Here is an 18996-nt window from a genome sequence, read left to right as displayed (position 1 = left end):
CCCCCAATGTTAGCAGGCATCATATAATCCACTGAAGATTTTATGTGTATGTGTACATGTGTGTGTGTGCTCAGTCACATCCAACTCTTTACGACCCCAAGGACTGAAGCCTGTACCAGGCGCCTCTGTCCACGTGATGCTCCAGGCAAGAATGCTGGAGTGGGTTTCCACTTCCTCCTCCAGAGGATCTTTCTGAGCCAGGGATTAAACCCGTATCTCCTGCCTGTGCTTCCTGCATTGGCAGATGGATTCTTATTCTTTATCACTTGAGCCAACTGGGAAGCCCTCATTGAACATTGGCATAGAACAAAATGGTGAAGAAAAGTTGAATTCACTCTCTGCCTGACTGTTGAACTGAAATACCCATTTTCTCCTGCCCTTAAAACTCCTGGTCCTCAGGCCTTCCGACTTGAACTGGAATCTACACCACTGTCTCTGATTCTCAGGCCTTCAAACTCATTGGCTTTCCTGGATCTCCGGCTTGCAGACAGGAGAGCATGAGACATTCAGCCTCCATAACCATGTGAGTTAATACTATACACACACACACAAATATGTATCCCCTATTGATTGTGTCTCTCTAGAAAACACTGATTATTACATACATGATGCCATGGCTACAAAAAGTAATTATAATAATGATGAAAATTTCTCTTTGTTGGTTCTGTGAATCAAGCACGCTATTAAGTGCTTTACAGACAGTGTCTCCATCAGTACTAGCCCTGTAGTTTAAACAGAGGATCTATGGAAAAGTGGAGTATATCCATCTCATTCACTATTATGGATTCAGTGAAGAGTGTAGTACCTGGCTCGTGTATTTTATTCCTTTAGATATTTATTTAACAAATAATTAATAGTTATTAAGCCCATTTGCAGATGAAGAAATAGGCACACATATTTTATATAATTTGCTTAAAGGTGGTTACTAAGTGAGAAATCTGTGATTCAAAGCAAAGTATATCTGATTCCATATTGCATGCTTAAATACTATTATAATGTACTTTTCCCTCATCTTTTCATCTGTTTTCTAAGTTAATAAGCCCACTTTAACCTACATTTCCTTCTCTGTTTAAACATGATGTTATTACTTTAATTATTCTTTCTTTGAAATCTTTCATTTCTCCTTGTCTAATTAATGTTTATAGGATAAATGAAGAAATGAACAAAGACCTATATGTCATTCTAAGAATGTATAGTCTGATTCTATAAAACAAATAAGACATAAACCATTGCTAGTCAATAATTAATTATTATGTTTAATGCTTTAAATACATCAGGCCAGAGCAGTATGCAAAGCATTGTGATGAAATTTGCAGATCAGAAGAGAGAAAGTGAAAAGACACCTCAGTGTGAACTACTTGCAGGCTTAAGAAGAGTGTGCAAATAATATTATAAATAATATTAGAGATTCCTCATTATACAGCAAGAAAATTCAAGAGTTTTGACCATGCTTTTGATGCAGAGGATGCAGTGTTTATTGGACACTCTAATAAAATTTTAAATGGCCAACCTATTCACATATTTAGCATTTCATACCAACACAAAGCATAAGGATTGTATTTATAGCGAGATTACCTTAAATATTTGACTTCATGACAGTGTCAAAGGCAGTAAATCACCCATGTCATTAAACTTTGCACCTGATGGTTAGTTTTAAGTTCCAGTATCCAATCAAATACTAATGTAGAGATTTTGTAGATATGATTAAATTACCAGTTGACTTTAAGGAAGGAAGAATATCCTAGATAAACCCCCTGGGCCTAATTCAATCAGTTGACAAACTGTGAGACTAAAACTCAGCTTTCCTTAAGAAATTTTGCCTGTGAATAACAGCTTCCATTCCCTTGTGCTCAGGAGTTCCAGCCTCCCCTTCCTGGAGGCATTCCTTAAATTTCAGAATTGCTTCACCAGCCCTGACAATCTCTTAAGTCTATTCCTTGAAATAAATCTCTTAATATAAACATCCTACTGCTTCTCTTTGTCTGGTAGAACTCTGATTGATACAATGCCGTATGCTTTTGTATTAAAAATGATGAAGCTGTGTGCATGTGTGTGTTTGTGTATTTGTATTCATACATAATGCTCATCTGAAAAATTATTATCAAAGCTTTCCTGTTTTGTAAAGTTCAGGGCTAGGCTATGAACTAGAGTAAATATAAATTTGGTCTTCTTATCTTTATAATACACGCAAATTGAGGGTTTGTCAATATTCTAGTATAGTCTTTTGAACATTTATCAGTCAGAATTGGCAGTTTTGACAGGCCAACTATTAGCTGAATACCAAATGCAGAAGCAGTAGCCATCATTTTTAGACAGGTTATTACTTTGAGATGATTACTATTTAAGATAACTTCCTCCATATATTTAATTCACACTTTCTACCATTTCAGCTGTGAAGTGCTTTGATGTAAGCTGTATCTGTATGCAGTATATGTAATATTAATGCTTTTAGTAAGTATGCCTTTGTAGTCAAGGGGTTTTTGATTATTCTTAATACATCAAGGTATGAGATACACTGCAGTCTGTTTATGTTGATACTATATTAATACTTTAACATTGCCAATGGAAATTTTTACAGAATTTGATGATTACTTAGGCATAAAATGTGTTTCTTAAATTATTCCTTCAAAATCCATTTCAAGGGTCATTTTAATTCAAAATTCAAACAATATCAAGCTTTTTCAATAATCATGGGTATAGCTTTTCTGCCTAAGAGTAGAAAAAGCTTACAACAAATTTTATTGAAAAGAGGGCTGTAGAAAAAATAGGTACAAGAACTGCAGACACATATATACACATACATAGAGTGGAACTATTTCTACATCATTACATATGCATAGGCTTGATTCACCCTTGTTCCAAGTTTGTATTCTTAAGCAAAAGATGAGAATAAACTCATCAGCTAGTGAAAAAGTACATTTGCATGATACGAAATCCTACAACTCATTATAGTTTTTCTAATCAACTCATCTGAATAAGATATGATGGCGATGATGATGATGATGATGAAAATGAAGATATAAGAGAGCAATAACTATTTTTGCATAGTAAGGCTAGTCTATAAGGGTATAGTCCAATTAGATGAAACAGAAACATTTACCCCATATGATTTATTTATCTCCACAGCTGCATGATGTCGATGAGAATCAGAAATGCCAATTTTATTGTTTGTTCACAATTTTAGGACTGCTTCTAGTGATTGGATCTAGAATCTTATTTCCCACCAGGCAAGCTAAGATAGTACTCAAGAATAAAGTGAAAAACAATAGACAGTTTCTCAGTATATTTCAGAACTATATTAATTTATGAATTACTAGTTACTAAATTATATTGGCAACCTTTATTAAAGAAGAAAGAAAAGGTTGTAGCATGAAAACATATTCAAAACAGTAACAGATGTTCCTAATAAAAAGCAATATGAATTACTATACTAAGTAAAGAAAAAAAATTAAATATATAGTAGTATACAAAATTTTTTTAAAAGATGCCTTTATTTAAATTAATATCAATCACCATCCTTTAAAACCAGAAATCCAAGCAAGATGCTAAGTATTTGAAGTAGAAAATTATAATGAACCACTGCATCACAATAATTATTCAGACTCTAAGACCACACTATATCTTACTACCTTTAAACTAAATTCAATAAAAAGAAAAAAAGAATAAGCAGTTAGATTTTTCTTTTTTAAAAGCATCATTACATTTGGATAATTATCTCCTGCCCTTCAAATAAAAGGATGCAATTGAATTCAGTGATCATGTGGGTAGATGGGTAAGGGGATGACAGGATGGGTGAGAGGTGAAAAGAGAGCTCCTAAATGCAGAGATAGGGGATAAATGCAGTGTTATATTCAAAAGAGCAATGAGGATATTACTCCACTAATAAATCTTTGCTGTATGTCAGTAATCATCATCAGAAAATTAATTTATGGGGGAAAACTTAGAAGATGCTTCATGGGAGCATCCTAGATCCACTTGAAGAAGGGCACATAACCAAATTCCAGACAAGTGCAGGGCTGGGAATGTTTCTTGATTTAGGATGAAGAGCACAGACACCTCTATCAGCTGAATAACACTTCACAATAGGAAATTGGATCATGAAGAGTTCTTTTAGGCCTAGTGGGGAGTTTAGTTTCATCCCAAACATACAGCTTATTTGTAAAAGGCAGTGGTGCTTTATGAGAAAAGATTATGTTAAATCAAAAGGACTGGGGTTTAATTCTTATTAAAATACATATTTGTTGTATTTGTTGTGTGCATTTAGGCAAGGAAAACCCCAAATCCACAGGCAATCTTGTCCAGTAACAAGTAGCAAGCAGCAGCTACAAAATTCTAATCCCACAAATTCATCATCCAGTGACCCTGCTAAGAGAAGTCTAAAGCTTACTAGCAGAAAACTAAAGACATTTTTAAAAGATGAAATTACACTCCTCAGCCTGGGGCTTCCCCAGTAGCTCAGCAGTAAAAAATCTGCCTGCAGTGCAAGAGACACCGGTTTGATCTTTGGGTTGGGAAGATCCCCTGGAGAAGGGAACGGCTACAAACTCCAGTATTCTTGCCTAGAAAACTCCATGGACAGAGGAGCCTGGTGGGCTACAATCCATAAGGTCACAAAAAGTCAAAGCAGAGAATTTAGTATTTCTGTTGAAGTCAATACAGATAATTCTAACTAATTTGGAATGAAATTTTTATAGCATTGTTATCTTTATAATATTGAGTTTTCCTGAATATATTGTGATATATCTGTCCATTTTTTTCTACTTTGAAATTTTGATTTGTATTTGTTTGGAGAAAATTTTTAACATCTTTTAAGATTTATTATTTTTAGTAATTGTAGACTTCTTCTAATTAAGTATTTACATTGAGATGAGTATTAACTCACGTGCAGTTGTATGGAATAATACAAGAACCTCACATAACCTTTACTGAATTATCCCTAGTGAGAACATGTAACAAACTATAGTATGATATCATAACAAAGATCCATCTAGTCAAAGCTATGGTTTTTCCAGTAGTCATATGTGGATGTGTGAGCTGGAATATAAAGAAAGCAAAGTGCTAAAGAACTGATGCTTTTGAACTGTGGTGTTGGAGAAGACTCTTGAGAGTTCCTTGAACTGCAAGGAGACCCAACCAGTCCATCCTAAAGAAAATCAGTCCTGAATATTCACTGGAAGGACTGATGCTGAAGCTGAAACTCCAGTACTTTGGCCACCTGATGCAAAAAACTGACTCATTGGAAAAGACCCTGATGCTGGGAAAGATAAAAGGCAAGAGGACAAGGGGATGACAGAGGATGAAATGGTTGGATGGCATCACTGACTCGATGGACAAGAGTCTGAGCAAGCTCCAGTTGGTAATGGACAGAGAAGCCTGGTGTGCTGCAGTCCATGGAGTCACAAAGAGTCAGACACAATTGAACGACTGAACTGATACTGATCATAACCAGGATGCTAAGTCGCTTCAGTCATGTCTGACTCTGTGCAACCCCATAGACGGCAGCCCACCAGGCTCCCCTGTCCCTGGGATTCTCCAGGCAAGAATACTGGAGTGGGTTGCCATTTCCTTTTCCAATGCATAAAAGTGAAAAGTGAAAGTGAAGTCGCTCAGTAGTGTCTGACTCTTTGTGACCCCATGGACCACAGCCCACCAGGCTCCTCCATCCAAGGGATTTTCCAGGCAAGAGTCCAGGAGTGGGGTGCCATTGCATAACCAGGATACTGACATTGAAAAAGTCATGATAAGAATAGTACATCACCTTAACAATTCCTGTGTCACTTTCATCGCCACATCCAACTCACAAACTCACACTCTACCCTCTGTCAACTACGAATATGTTCTGTATTCTTAATAATTTTGTCATTTCAAGAATATTGTATAAACAGAATCATGGAATAGATACAACTTCATCATAGTATGTTATCTTTTTTATAACTTGCTGCTTTTGCTAGCACTCTGAGTAGGATATTATTTCTGTTTCGGAGAAGTACAGGTAATTTTTCTTTTTTTATTAGTCCTTACTTGGTTTTGAAATTAAAGTTTTATTATTCTCAAAGAATATTTTGCAAGTGTTTTCTAATTTTCTCTACTCTAAATGCAGTTGCATACATTGAGCTTATGTTTATTAAATACTTAATAGAATTACTTTATAAAACCATTTTGGGAACATTAAATTTAGATGTACTTTCCTTAATGGTTATGAATCTTTTGGGTTTTCTATTTCTTTTACAGTCAATTCTGATATATTACATATTTCTACAGGTATAATTCTCCAAATAATTTTCTAAATTTATTGGCTCCAAAATATCCATAAATTTCTCTTATTAACAATAAAACTTTGTATTTTGATATAACACACATACAGAAAAGTATATAAAGCATGAATATAGTTTAATGATTTCTCAACAGGCAAATACATGGATATTCAAAACCCACATGAAAATCAATACCATTTCTAGCACCTGAGAACCCAACATATATATTTAGTTTAACAATGATAAACCCTCTTTCCTAGAAAAGTATAGTACTCCAAATTTTGTGATAATCACTTTTTCTCTTATGCTCCTAATTAACTAATTAAGAATTCTGACCCTTAACACTTTCAAACATTATAGTTTACGGATGCCTATTTTTAAGCTTTATATATATGAGAATAAACAGTATGTTTGTCTCTGACTTCTTTTGTTCAAGATTACTTTTGAAAAATTGAATTATATTGCAAAAATTGATTCATATTCAATTATATATAGGATTTCATTTTATGAATTTGGAAAATTTATACGTTCAAATATTGATCACAGTTTAAAGTTTGTTTTTTCCACAGTGATTGGCTATGTCAAGAAAGAATTAAGTTAACTCCTAATTTTATCACTTCAGTGAATTCAGTTCAGTTGTTTAGTCATGTCCGACTCTTTACAACCCCATGGATTACAGCATGCCAGGCCTCTTTGTCCATCACCAACTCCTGGAGTTTACTCAAATTCATGTCCAGTGAGTCGGTGATGCCATCCAACAATTTCATCCTCTGTTGTCCTCTTCTCCTCCCAACTTCAATCTTTCCCAGATTCAGGGTCTTTTCCAATGAGTCAGTTCTTTGCATCAGGTGGCCAAACTATTGCAGTTTCAGCTTCAACATAAGTCCTTCCAATGAATATTCAGGACTGATTTCCTTTAGGATGGACTGGTTGGATCTCCTTGCAGTCCAAGAGACTCTCAAGAGTCTTCTCCAACACCACAGTTCAAAAGCATCAATTCTTCAGCATTCAGCTTTTTTCATAGTCCAACTCTCACATCCATACATGACTAGACAGACCTTTGTTGGCAAAGTAATGTCTCTGCTTTCTAATATGCTGTCTAGATTGGTCATAACTTTTCTTCCAAGGAGCAAGCATCTTTTAATTTCATGGCTGAAGTCACCATCTGCAGTGACTTTGGAGCCTAAAATAATAAAGTTTGTCACTGTTTCCATTGCTTCCCCATCTTTTTGTCAAGAAGTGATAGGACCAGAATGATCTCTGTTCGTTTCCAAGGCAAACCATTCAGTATCACAGTAATCCAAGTCTATGCCCCAACCAGTAATGCTAGACCAACCAGTAACACTAAACCATTCAGGTATGACCTAAATCAAATACCTTATGATTATACAGTGGAAGTGAGAAATAGATTTAAGGGCCTAGATCTGATAGATAGAGTGCCTGATGAACTATGGAATGAGGTTCGTGACATTGTACAGGAGATAGGGATCAAGACCATCCCCATAGAAAAGAAATGCGAAAAAGCAAAACGGCTGTCTGGGGAGGCCTTACAAATAGTTGTGAAAAGAAGAGAAGTGAAAAGCAAAGGAGAAAAGGAAAGATATAAGCATCTGAATGCAGAGTTACAAAGAATAGCAAGAAGACATAAGAAAGCCTTCTTCAGCGATCAATGCAAAGAAATAGAGGAAAACAACAGAATGGGAAAGACTAGGGATCTCTTTAAGAAAATCAGAGATACCAAAGGAACATTTCATGCAAAGATGAGCTCGATAAAGGACAGAAATGGTATGGACCTAACAGAAGCAGAAGATATTAAGAAGATGTGGCAAGAATACACAGAAGAACTGTACAAAAAGATCTTCACATCCCAGATAATCACGATGGTGTGATCACTGACCTAGAGCCAGACCTCCTGGAATGTGAAGTCAAGTGGGCCTTAGGAAGCATCACTACAAACAAAGCTAGTGGAGGTGATGGAATTCCAGTTGAGCTATTCCAAATCCTGAAAGATGATGCTGTGAAAGTGCTGCACTCGATATGCCAGCAAATTTGGAAAACTCAGCAGTGGCCACAGGACTGGAAAAGGTCAGTTTTCATTCCAATCCCAAAGAAAGGCAATGCCAAAGAATGCTCAAACTACCGCACAATTGCACTCATCTCACATGCTAGTAAAGTAATGCTCAAAATTCTCCAAGCCAGGCTTCAGCAATATGTGAACCGGGAACTTCCTGATGTTCAAGCTGGTTTTAGAAAAGGCAGAGGAACCAGAGATCAAATTGCTGACACCCGCTGGATCAATGAAAAAGCAGGAGAGTTCCAGAAAAATATCTATTTCTGCTTTACTGACTATGCCAAAGCCTTTGACTGTGTAGATCACAATAAACTGTGGAAAATTCTGAAAGAGATGGGAATACCAGACCACCTGACCTGCCTCTTGAGAAACCTATATGCAGGTCAGGAAGCAACAGTTGGAACTGGACATGGAATGACAGACTAGTTCCAAATAGGAAAAGGAGTTTGTCAAGGCTGTATATTGTCACCCTGTTTATTTAACTTATATGCAGAGTACATCATGACTCTGGATGGACTGGAAGAAACACAAGCTGGAATCAAGATTGCCAGGAGAAATATCAATAACCTCAGATATGCAGATGACACCACCCTTATGGCAGAAAGGGAAGAGGAACTAAAAAGCCTCTTGATGAAAGTGAAAGAGGAGAGTGAAAAAGTTGGCTTAAAGCTCAACATTCAGAAAACGAAGATCATGGCATCTGGTCCCATCACTTCATAGCAAATAGATGGGGAAACAGTGGAAACAGTGTCAGACTTTATTTTTCTGGGCTCCAAAATCACTACAGATGGTGACTGCAGCCATGAAATTAAAAGACACTTACTCCTTGGAAGAGGAAAGTTATGACCAATCTAGATAGCATATTCAAAAGCAGAGACATTACTTTTCCAACAAAGGTTCATCTAATCAAAGCTATAGTTTTTCCTGTGGTCATGTATGGATGTGAGAGTTGGACTGTGAAGAAGGCTGAGCGCCGAAGAATTGATGCTTTTGAACTGTGGTATTGGAGAAGACTCTTGAGAGTCCCTTGGACTGCAAGGAGATCCAACCAGTCCTTTCTGAAGGAGATCAGCCCTGGGATTTCTTTGAAGGAATGATGCTAAAGCTGAAACTCCAGTACTTTGGCCACCTCATGCGAAGAGTTGACTCATTGGAAAAGACTGATGCTGGGAGGGATTGGGGGCAAGAGGAGAAGGGGACGACAGAGAATGAGATGGCTGGATGGCATCACTGACTCAATGGATGTGAGTCTGGGTGAACTCCGGGAGCTGGTGATGGACAGGGAGGCCTGGCGTGCTGCAATTCATGGGGTCACAAAGAGTCGGACAAGACTGAGTGACTAATCTGATCTGATCTGGTGGGACCAGATGCCATGATCTTAGTTTTCTGAATGTTGAGCTTTAAGCCAGCTTTTTCACTCTCTTCTTTCACTTTCATCAAGAGGCTCTTTAGTTCTTCTTTGCTTTCTGCCACAAGGGTGATTTCACCTGCATATCTGAGATTATTGATATTTCTCTCCTGGAAATCTTGGTTCCAGTTTGTGCTTCATCCATCCCAGTGTTTCTCATGATGTATTCTACATATAAGTTAAATAAGCAGGGTGACAATATACAGCCCTGATGTACTCCTTTTCTGATTTGGAACCAGTCTGTTGTTCTATGTCCAGTTTTAAATGTTTCTTCCTGACCTGCATACAGATTTCTCAGGAGGCAGATCAGGTGGTATGGTATTCCCATCTCTTTCAGAATTTTCCACAGTTTGTTGTGACCCACACAGTCAAAGGCTTTGGGATAGTCAAGAAAGCAGAAATAGATATTTTCCTGGAACTCAGTTGTTTTTTCAATGATCCAACGGATGTTGGCAACTTGATCTCTGGTTCCTCTGTCTTTTCTAAATCCAGCTTGAACATCTGGAAGTTCACAGTTCACGTACTATTGAAGACTGCTTAAAGGATTTTGAGCATTACTTTGCTAGCATGTGAAATGAGTGCAATTGTGTGGTAGTTTGAGCATTCTTTGGCATTGCCTTTCTTTGGGATTGGAATGAAAATTGACCTTTTCCAGTCCTGTGGCCACTGCTGAGGTTTCCAAGTTTGCTGTCATATTGAGTGCAGCACTTTCACAGAATCATCTTTTTAGGATTTGAAATAGCTCAACTGGAATTCCATCACCTCCACTAGTTTTGTGCCTAGTGATGTTTCCTAAGGCCCACTTGACTTTGCTTTCCAGGATGTCTGGCTCTAGGGGAGTGATCACACCATCATGATTATCTGGGACGTGAAGATCTTTTTTTGTAGTACTTCTGTGCATTCATGCCACCTCTTAATATCTTCTGCTTCTGTTAGGTCCATACCATTTCTGTCCTTTATTGTGCCCAACTTTGCATGAAATATTCCCTTGGTATCTCTAATATTCTTGAAGAGATCTCTAGTCTTTCCCATTCTATTGTTTTCCTCTATTTCTTTGCACTGATCACTGAGGAAGGCTTTCATATCTCTACTTGCTATTCTTTGGAACTCTGCATTCAAACGGGTATATCTTTCCTTTTCTCCTTTGCCTTTCACTTCTCTTCTTTTCACAGCTATTTGTAAGGCCTCCTCAGACAACCATTTTGCCTTTTTGCATTTCTTTTTCTTGGGGATGGTCTTGATCCCTGTCTCCTGTACAATGTCATGAACCTCCATCCATAGTTCTTCAGGCACCCTGTCTATCAGATCTAATCCCTTGACTCTATTTCTCACTTCCACTTTATAGTTGTAAGGAATTTAATTTAGCTTAGATCTGAATAGTCTAGTGGTTTTCCCTACTTTCTTCAATTTAGGTCTGAGTTTGACATTAAGGAGTTCATGATCTCAGCCACAGTCTGCTCCCAGTCTTATTTTTGCTGACTTCTCCAACTTTGGCTGCAAAGAATATAATCAATCTGATTTCGATGTTGGCCATCTGGTGATGTCCCTGTGTAGAGTTCTCTTGTGTTGTTGGAAGAGGGTGTTTGCTATGACCAGTGTGTTCTCTTGGCAAAACTCTATTAGCCTTTGCCCTGCTTCATTCTGTACTCCAAGGTCAAATTTGCCTGTTACTCCAGGTATTTCTTGACTTCCTTCTTTTGCATTCCAGTGCCATATCATGAAAAGGACATCTTTTGGGGGTGTTAGTTCTAGAAGGTCTTGTAGGTCTTCATAGGATCATTCAACTTCAGCTTCTTCAGTAGTACTGGTCCGGGCATAGACTTTGATTACTCTGATATTGAACGGTTTGCCTTGGAAACAAACAGAGGTTGTTTGTTTTTGAGATTGCATCCAACTACTGCATTTTGGACTCTTTTGTTGACTTAAATGACTACTCCATTTCTTCTAAGGGAGTCTCACCCACATTAGTGGATATAATGGTCATCTGATTTAAATTCACCCATTCCAGTCCATTTTAGTTCACTGATTCCTAAAATGGGGTGCCATCTCTTGTTTAACCACTTTCAAATTGCCTTGATTCATGGACCAAACATTCCAGGTTCCTATGCAATATTGTTCTTTACAGCATTGGACTTTACTTCCATCACCAGTCACATACACAACAGGGTGTTGTTGCTTTGGCTCCGTCTCTTCATTCTTTCTTGAGTTATTTCTCCACTGATCTCCAGTAGTATACTGGGCACCTACCGACTTGGGGAGTTCAGTGTCCTATCTTTTTGCCTTTTCATGCTGTTCATGGGATTCTCAAGGCAAGAATACTGAAGTAGTTTGCCATTTCCTTCTCTTCTGGAGAATTTTGTCACTTACTCGTGGTTTAACTGCTCACTTAAATTTTCTCTAAATTGCTCCATAAAATATGGAAAGCAACACCTATTTCATAGCTCATATTGATTAAATAAGGTACTCATAATGTAAAATAATCTTCCTTTTCATTATTATAATGTACTGTCCTCCTTTACATACTCACTGTTTAAGTATATAATCTTTTGAAGAATTCTGGAATATTTTCTCCTTTATAATCTTACTTTTAAAATGCATATGTTGCTATAAGGTTTGATGCATAAAGCAATATGTAACATAATATAATCCCCACTTATTTCCATTGAAATATAATTTTTCAAATGACTGAAAAATTAACCACACTTTTACATTTTCAGTACTTTTCAATGTTGGTAGAATATGAAAATCAAATGCTTTAAAATATTTTTCTCCTTGGAGTCTCCAGATATACAAATTTTCAAATAATTTCTGTCTTTGAAATCTATTTTTCTACAAATGATTTAACATATCCAACTCTGAACAGTTTTCCTGTCTTTGGGAATTCTTATTTGCCTCAATTCTGCATGACTCCACATCTTCTCTGTAACACAAAACAAACATGTAACCAGTAAAAATTCTGTATACTCTATGTAAATGCAATTTCAAGACTAGTTTTCCAGATCTAGAGTGACCACGTAACTCATTTTGCCTGGAATAATCCCCATTTATATCTGTTGTCCAGGGGTTATTACTAATAGTCTAACTACTATCGAATCTCCCAGTTAGAATAATATAATTATAAGGTTACCTTCCCCATTTCTCCTTCTTACTAATTTGCTGGTGGCAAACTTACTGTTTCACTAAGGTGAAATTGCTCGTTTATTCCGTGTTCTTTACATAGATTTAAGCAGCTCCCTCTTGCTGCATGAAATAAATCTGAAGTAATAGCTTTTAATTGTATGTTTCAATACATTAAGAAATAGTTAAGTTCTTCAAATATTTTATAAGATAGGTCAGCAGGTTTTATTAGTTTCCATTATCCAGGTTAAAAAATGAGTGACAGAATAACTGAGTGACTGTTGCCCTAGTTCAAGACAGAAAATAGAAAAACTAAAATCTCAATTACTGATTTTTGCTTCATTTTGCTCTTTCTACTAAAGATCAAGCAGCAAATATAACATTTATATATAATTGACTCAATGAATAGGCATTATGCAGATTTACTCTTAAAGAGAAAAGAAAAAAGAGTTCTCACCTAGTTGCATAAATTATATTTGGTAAAATGAGCAGATATATCAGTACTTTTATTCATTTTTAGAGTTTTTTTATATGGTAATGTTAGAAGATTGACAAAGATTTAACCACATGAGCCACTCTAAAAGAAGATTGCATTCTCCCATGATAAGGGTAATGAACATACTTTATGATGCAATAGAATATTTGATTAAGCAAAGGTAGTTTTTCCACCAAATTAATTCATCAATAGCACTTATTTACTCACACGCTGCCTTCTGTGTGGTAGTACCAGTCTCGGCTATGTCTACAGCGACTTACTCCAGATTCTGCCTTCCTATATCCCAAGGCATATTTCTTTAATTTCCATGCAACTTACTTTGTTACTATTATGATCTATCTGAAAATGTTCACGTTCTCATCTCCTCATGTTTCGTTTCCTCTTATCTTTCATTCTTTACAATTGGTTTTTCGCCAAAGAAGGTAGGAGGTTTCACTTCCACACTTCGCTGGTGATAGGAAGGTTCTGCTCCTATGAACTAATTGGATTGTATGACTCTTGAAAGTTACTCCTGCATGCTTTATTGGGGATGGGCACATATTATAAGAAAGATGAAAAATACAGAAGTAAAGGATATAATTGACAGATAAAATGTAGAATGCATAGTTAAACTTAGTTGTTGATAAATAACAAAAAAATTTTTAGTGCAAATTCTGAATATTACATGGGACATATTTATGTAAAAAATAATTTTTTGTTTATCTTGACTTCAAATTTAACCTAGCGCTCTGTATTTTTTCTTTTTTGTTAAATCTGGCAATCCCCAAAATGAAGAAGGTGGTTAGAGGGCTCATATTGTTACCCTGATTTCTGGAAGAGAATACAAACATAAAAATTAGAATAGTAAAGATAGCCAATTATCCTTTTTGTACCTTTTCTTCTTTCTGCTGTTTACTTGTTTCTCTTGCTCCTTTTCCTTCCACTTTCCATCCTCTTAGGGAGCACTAATAGAGGTAGTAGTAGTCGTAGTAATAGTGATGGTAGTAGTGGTGGCAGTAATAGTTCTGGCAGTACTAGCAGTACTAAGAATATTACTCTTTGTATAATGCTTTCACATGCATCATCTTACTTGGTCTTTAGTGACTTAAGTATTTTTCCATGTAGATACTGAGAATGGGGAAGAAGGAAAAAATCACAGAGATCCATTTAATACATTTTTCTCCTTAGACATATTCTTACTGTGAAAGTAGTAACTTTCTAAGTAGGGCAGGTAAAATGAAATTGAAACATAATCCAGATTAATTCAAAGCCCAAAGCTTCTAACTAATGAGTAAAGTTGTACTGGGGCTTCACTTTTAGGTGAGTTGCTATATTGACTTTGTTCATTGAATGAAAGGATTTTAATTAAATGTATTCACCTTGGCAAAATCTAGAGGAAATTAAGCAGACTATTCTGACAACTCTGTATTAATGAACTGAAGGAGAAAAGTGAGGCAAAAGTTATAATGTTACAGTACTTTTCCACTTGTTGGTCTTTTAATTTTAGTGATACAGGTTATAGTATATGTTGAACACTGGAGTGGGTTGCGATTTCCTTACCCAGGGATCTTCCCAACCCAGGGAATGAATCCGTATTTCCTGTGTCTCCTGCATTGCAGGCAGATTCTTTACAGCTGAGCCATTGGGGAAGCCCAATAGAGTAGTAGTTTTAAACATTTGGTCTTAAGTAATATTTCTAGAACATAAAAGTGATTGAGAACCATCATGAGAAACATCTTATTGGATACTGTGCCATAGTGATTTTTTTAAATGTGATATAGCATTTTGTTTTTGTAATAATTTGTATTGTTTAGTAATCTATCATCCTATAGTTAATTTTTTATGCAAAATTTATGTTTAGCATTGTAATAGATGGGTAACAAAAATTTCATTTTTATCTTCCAATATACCTCGAAGGAAGATATCACCCTTAATTTATGAAGGAAGGTTGATCTTATAGTGTATTAGTAAGTGACTGAAAGTCACTCATCTGTATAGTTGTAAAGCAAGTATTTGGACATACATTTTTTTTTACCATTGAGTATAATGACATACAATAAGCGTTCCATCTTTAAAGGGTACAATTAACTTTTGACAAATGTACATACCCATGGGAAAAAAATCACTGCAATCAAGATAATGTACATATTCATCATCCTTGAACATTTCCTTTTGCCCCTTTTAATCTATTCCTCCATCCTTTCTAGTCACTCTTCTTGTCCCCAGGAAATTACTGATTTGTTTCATGTTACTAGAGATTAATTTGCATTTGCTAGAATTTCATAAAAATGGAATCATACAAAATATGCAATATCTTTTTCTGGCTTCTTTCACTCAGAAGAATTATTTTAAGATATATCCATTATATTTTAAGACATAATTGTTTTTATCGATGATTTTTGCTTCATATTGCTAAGCTGTATTGCACCATATCAATATACCACAAATGTTTACCCAGAATCAGTTACTATGTATTTGTATTATTTCCGGTTTGATGGCTACTACAAATAAACGGCTAAGAACATTTGAGTATGTCTTTTAATTAGGAGTTCCCTAGTGGCTCAGACGGTAAAGCGTCTACCTACGATGCGGGAGACCCGGGTTCATTCCCTGGGTCGGGAAGATCCCCTGGAGAAGGAAATGGCAACTCACTCCAGTATTCTTGCCTGGAGAATCCCATGGACGGAGGAGCCTGGTAGCTACAGTCCGTGGGGTCACAAAGAGTCGGACACGACTGAGCGACCTCACTTTCACTTTGTGTTTAGATCTCAGGTGGCTCAGACGGTAAAGCGTCTGCCTACAATGCAGGAGACCCAGGTTCAATCCCTGGGTCGGGAAGATCCGCTGGAGAAGGGAATGGCAACCCACTCCAGTACTCTTGCCCAGAGAATCCTATGGATGGAGGAGCCTGGTGGGCTACAGTCCATGGGGTTGCAGAGTCGGACGTGACTGAGCGACTTTACTTTTTAATGATCACTATTTTCAGTTTTCTTGAATGAGTACATAAGAGTGAAATGACTAGATCACAGATTAGTGTTATCACTCAGTTGTGTCCGACTCTCCAGCCCTATGGACTGTAGTGCACCAGGCCCCTCTGTCCATGGGATTCTCTAGGCAAGAATACTAGAGTGAGTTGCCATGCCCTCCTTCAGGGGATCTTTCCAACCCAGTGATGGAACTCACATCTCTAACATCTCCTGCATTGGCGGGCGGATTCTTTACCACTGGCACCACCTGAGTATGAATTGTGTAGTTACTATTTTATTTTATTTATTTTCTTCATTCATGAGCTACAGCTCTTTTTTGAGCTTTATTAGTTGTTTCTTTAGGATTTATGGTACACATTTTTAACATATCACAACATATCTTCACCTTATACCATACTGTTTCATGTATAGTAAACGAAACATAACAGTGTATTTCTTCTCAGACTTTGTGCTGTAATTTTTCTACATTTTATTTCTATCTGTACTATAAACTCCAAAATATACTGCTATTACTTTTGCTTTAAACAATTGACTCTCTTTTTAAATACTTTTAAAAACAAGAAAAGTTCTTTATATTTGCCATTTCCAGTTCTGTTTTTCCTATTGTGTAAGCCCAGGTTTCCACCTGCTATCGTTTCCTTTTTACCTGAAGAATTTCTCTTAAAGTACAGGTCTACTGATAATACTCAATTATTTCATTTATGTGTATTTCAAAAAAGTCTTTATTTTTGATAGGTGTTTTTGGGAGACAAATATATCAAGATTGTAAATTATTTTGCTTAAAACTTAAAAATCTTTTCATCTATGTTCTAGCTTGTGTTGTTTCTAACAACAACAACAAAAAAAACTAGTTTCACCTTTATCCTTGTTCATTTGTATGCCGTATTTCTCATTTTTCTTGGAGTTTAATGTTTTCTCTTTATCTCTGAAGGTAAATAATTTTATTTTGATGTGCTCTGATGTATTCTTTGTGCTAGGGTTCATTTTAACTTTCTGAATCTTTGAACTAATAGTTGTCATCAAGTTCAGGAAAAAATGTCAATCCTTACTTCTTCAAGTAATTTTTTCATTTCTCCTTCAGGTACTTCAATCTAATCTATATTTAACTCTTGAATTTGTCCCATAGTTCACTAAAGTGCTGTTCTTTTTTTTTAATCTCTGTTTTATTTTGAGTAAACTCCATTACTGTAGCTCCAAGTTCACTACACATGTTTCTGCAGGGTTTAGTTTACTACTAATTATATCCAGGGCACTTTCATTTTAAATATTATATTTGCATTTTTAGAAGTTAAATTTGACTCTTCTTTATACCTTCCATTTCTCTAATTTATGGGATTCCCAGGTGGCGCTAGTGGTAAAGAAAGTGAAGTGAAAGTCGGTCAGTCGTGTCGGACTCTTTGCAACCCCACAGACTATACAGTCCATGGAATTCTCCAGGTCAGAATATTAGAGTGGGTAGCCTTTCTCTTCTCCAAGGGATCTTCCCAACCCAGGGATCGAACCCAGGTCTTCTGTGTTGCAGGAGGATTCTTTACCAGCTAAGCCAAAAGGGAAGCCCAAGAATACTGGAGTAGGTATCCTATCCCTTCTCCAGCAGATCTTCCCGACCCAGGAATTGAACCAGAGTCTCCTGCAATGCAGGGGAATTCTTTACCAACTGAGCTATCAGGGAAGCCCCAATGGTAAAGAACCCACCTGCTAATGCAGGAGTTGTAAGAGATGGGAGTTTGATCCATGGGACAGGAAGATTCCCTGGAGAAGGAAGTGGCAACCCACTCCAGTATTTTTGCCTGAAGAATCCCATGGACAGAGGAGCCTGGCAGACTATAGTCCACAGGGTCACAGAATCGGACACAACTAGCTGAAATGACAGCACAGCACACATTTCTCTACTTTATATGGTCAGTTTTTTCTTTACCTTCTCAAACATACAGAAGATAGACATATTCACTATTTTAATATATTTTTGTACTGATTATATCATCTTAACCATTGTTGATTCAGTTTAGATGAATATTTCCCCTTATTATGGATAGCATTTTCGTATTTCTTTGCATGCTTGGTAATATTTGTTTGAACAACATTGTGAATGTTAGATATGAGAACTTTTTGTATTATTAAAAATATTGTTAAAATGTTCTAGGAAAAAGTTAAGTTACTTGAAGTTTGTCCCTTTCAGATTTTGCCTATAAGTTTTGTTATGTAGAATCAAAGAAATATTTAGACCTTCGTTGATATACTAGAGTTGGACTGTGAAGAAAGCTGAGCACCGAAGAATTGATGCTTTTGAACTGTGGAGTTGGAGAAGACTCTTGAGAGTCCCTTGGACTGCAAGGAGATCCAACCAGTCCATTCTGAAGGAGATCAGCCCTGGGATTTCTTGGGAAGGAATGATGCTAAAGCTGAAACTCTAGTACTTTGGCCACCTCATGCAAAGAGTTGACTCATTGGAAAAGACTCTGATGCTGGGAGGGATTGGGGGCAGGAGGAGAAGGGGACAACAGAGGATGAGATGGCTGGATGGCATCACTGACTCGATGGACGTGAGTCTGAGTGAACTCCAGGAGTTGGTGATGGACAGGGAGGCCTGGCGTGCTGCGATTCATGGGGTTGCAAAGAATCGGACACAACTGAGTGACTGAATTGAATTGAACTGAACTGAACTGATATACTAAATGATGGTT

General features: G+C 36.7%; 1 non-coding gene across 1 annotated transcript; it reads left to right on the top strand.

Annotated features, from left to right (window-relative positions):
* Positions 1-16091: 16091 nt before the first annotated feature.
* TRNAC-ACA (transfer RNA cysteine (anticodon ACA)) lies at positions 16092-16163 on the top strand. Its single transcript has one exon. It is a non-coding gene; the product is annotated as a tRNA-Cys (tRNA).
* The last annotated feature ends 2833 nt before the right edge of the window (positions 16164-18996 follow it).

Source organism: Bos javanicus, chromosome 24 (genome assembly GCF_032452875.1).
Source record: "Bos javanicus breed banteng chromosome 24, ARS-OSU_banteng_1.0, whole genome shotgun sequence".
NCBI lineage: Eukaryota > Metazoa > Chordata > Mammalia > Artiodactyla > Bovidae > Bos > Bos javanicus.
This window is presented reverse-complemented; position numbering and strand designations above follow the sequence as displayed.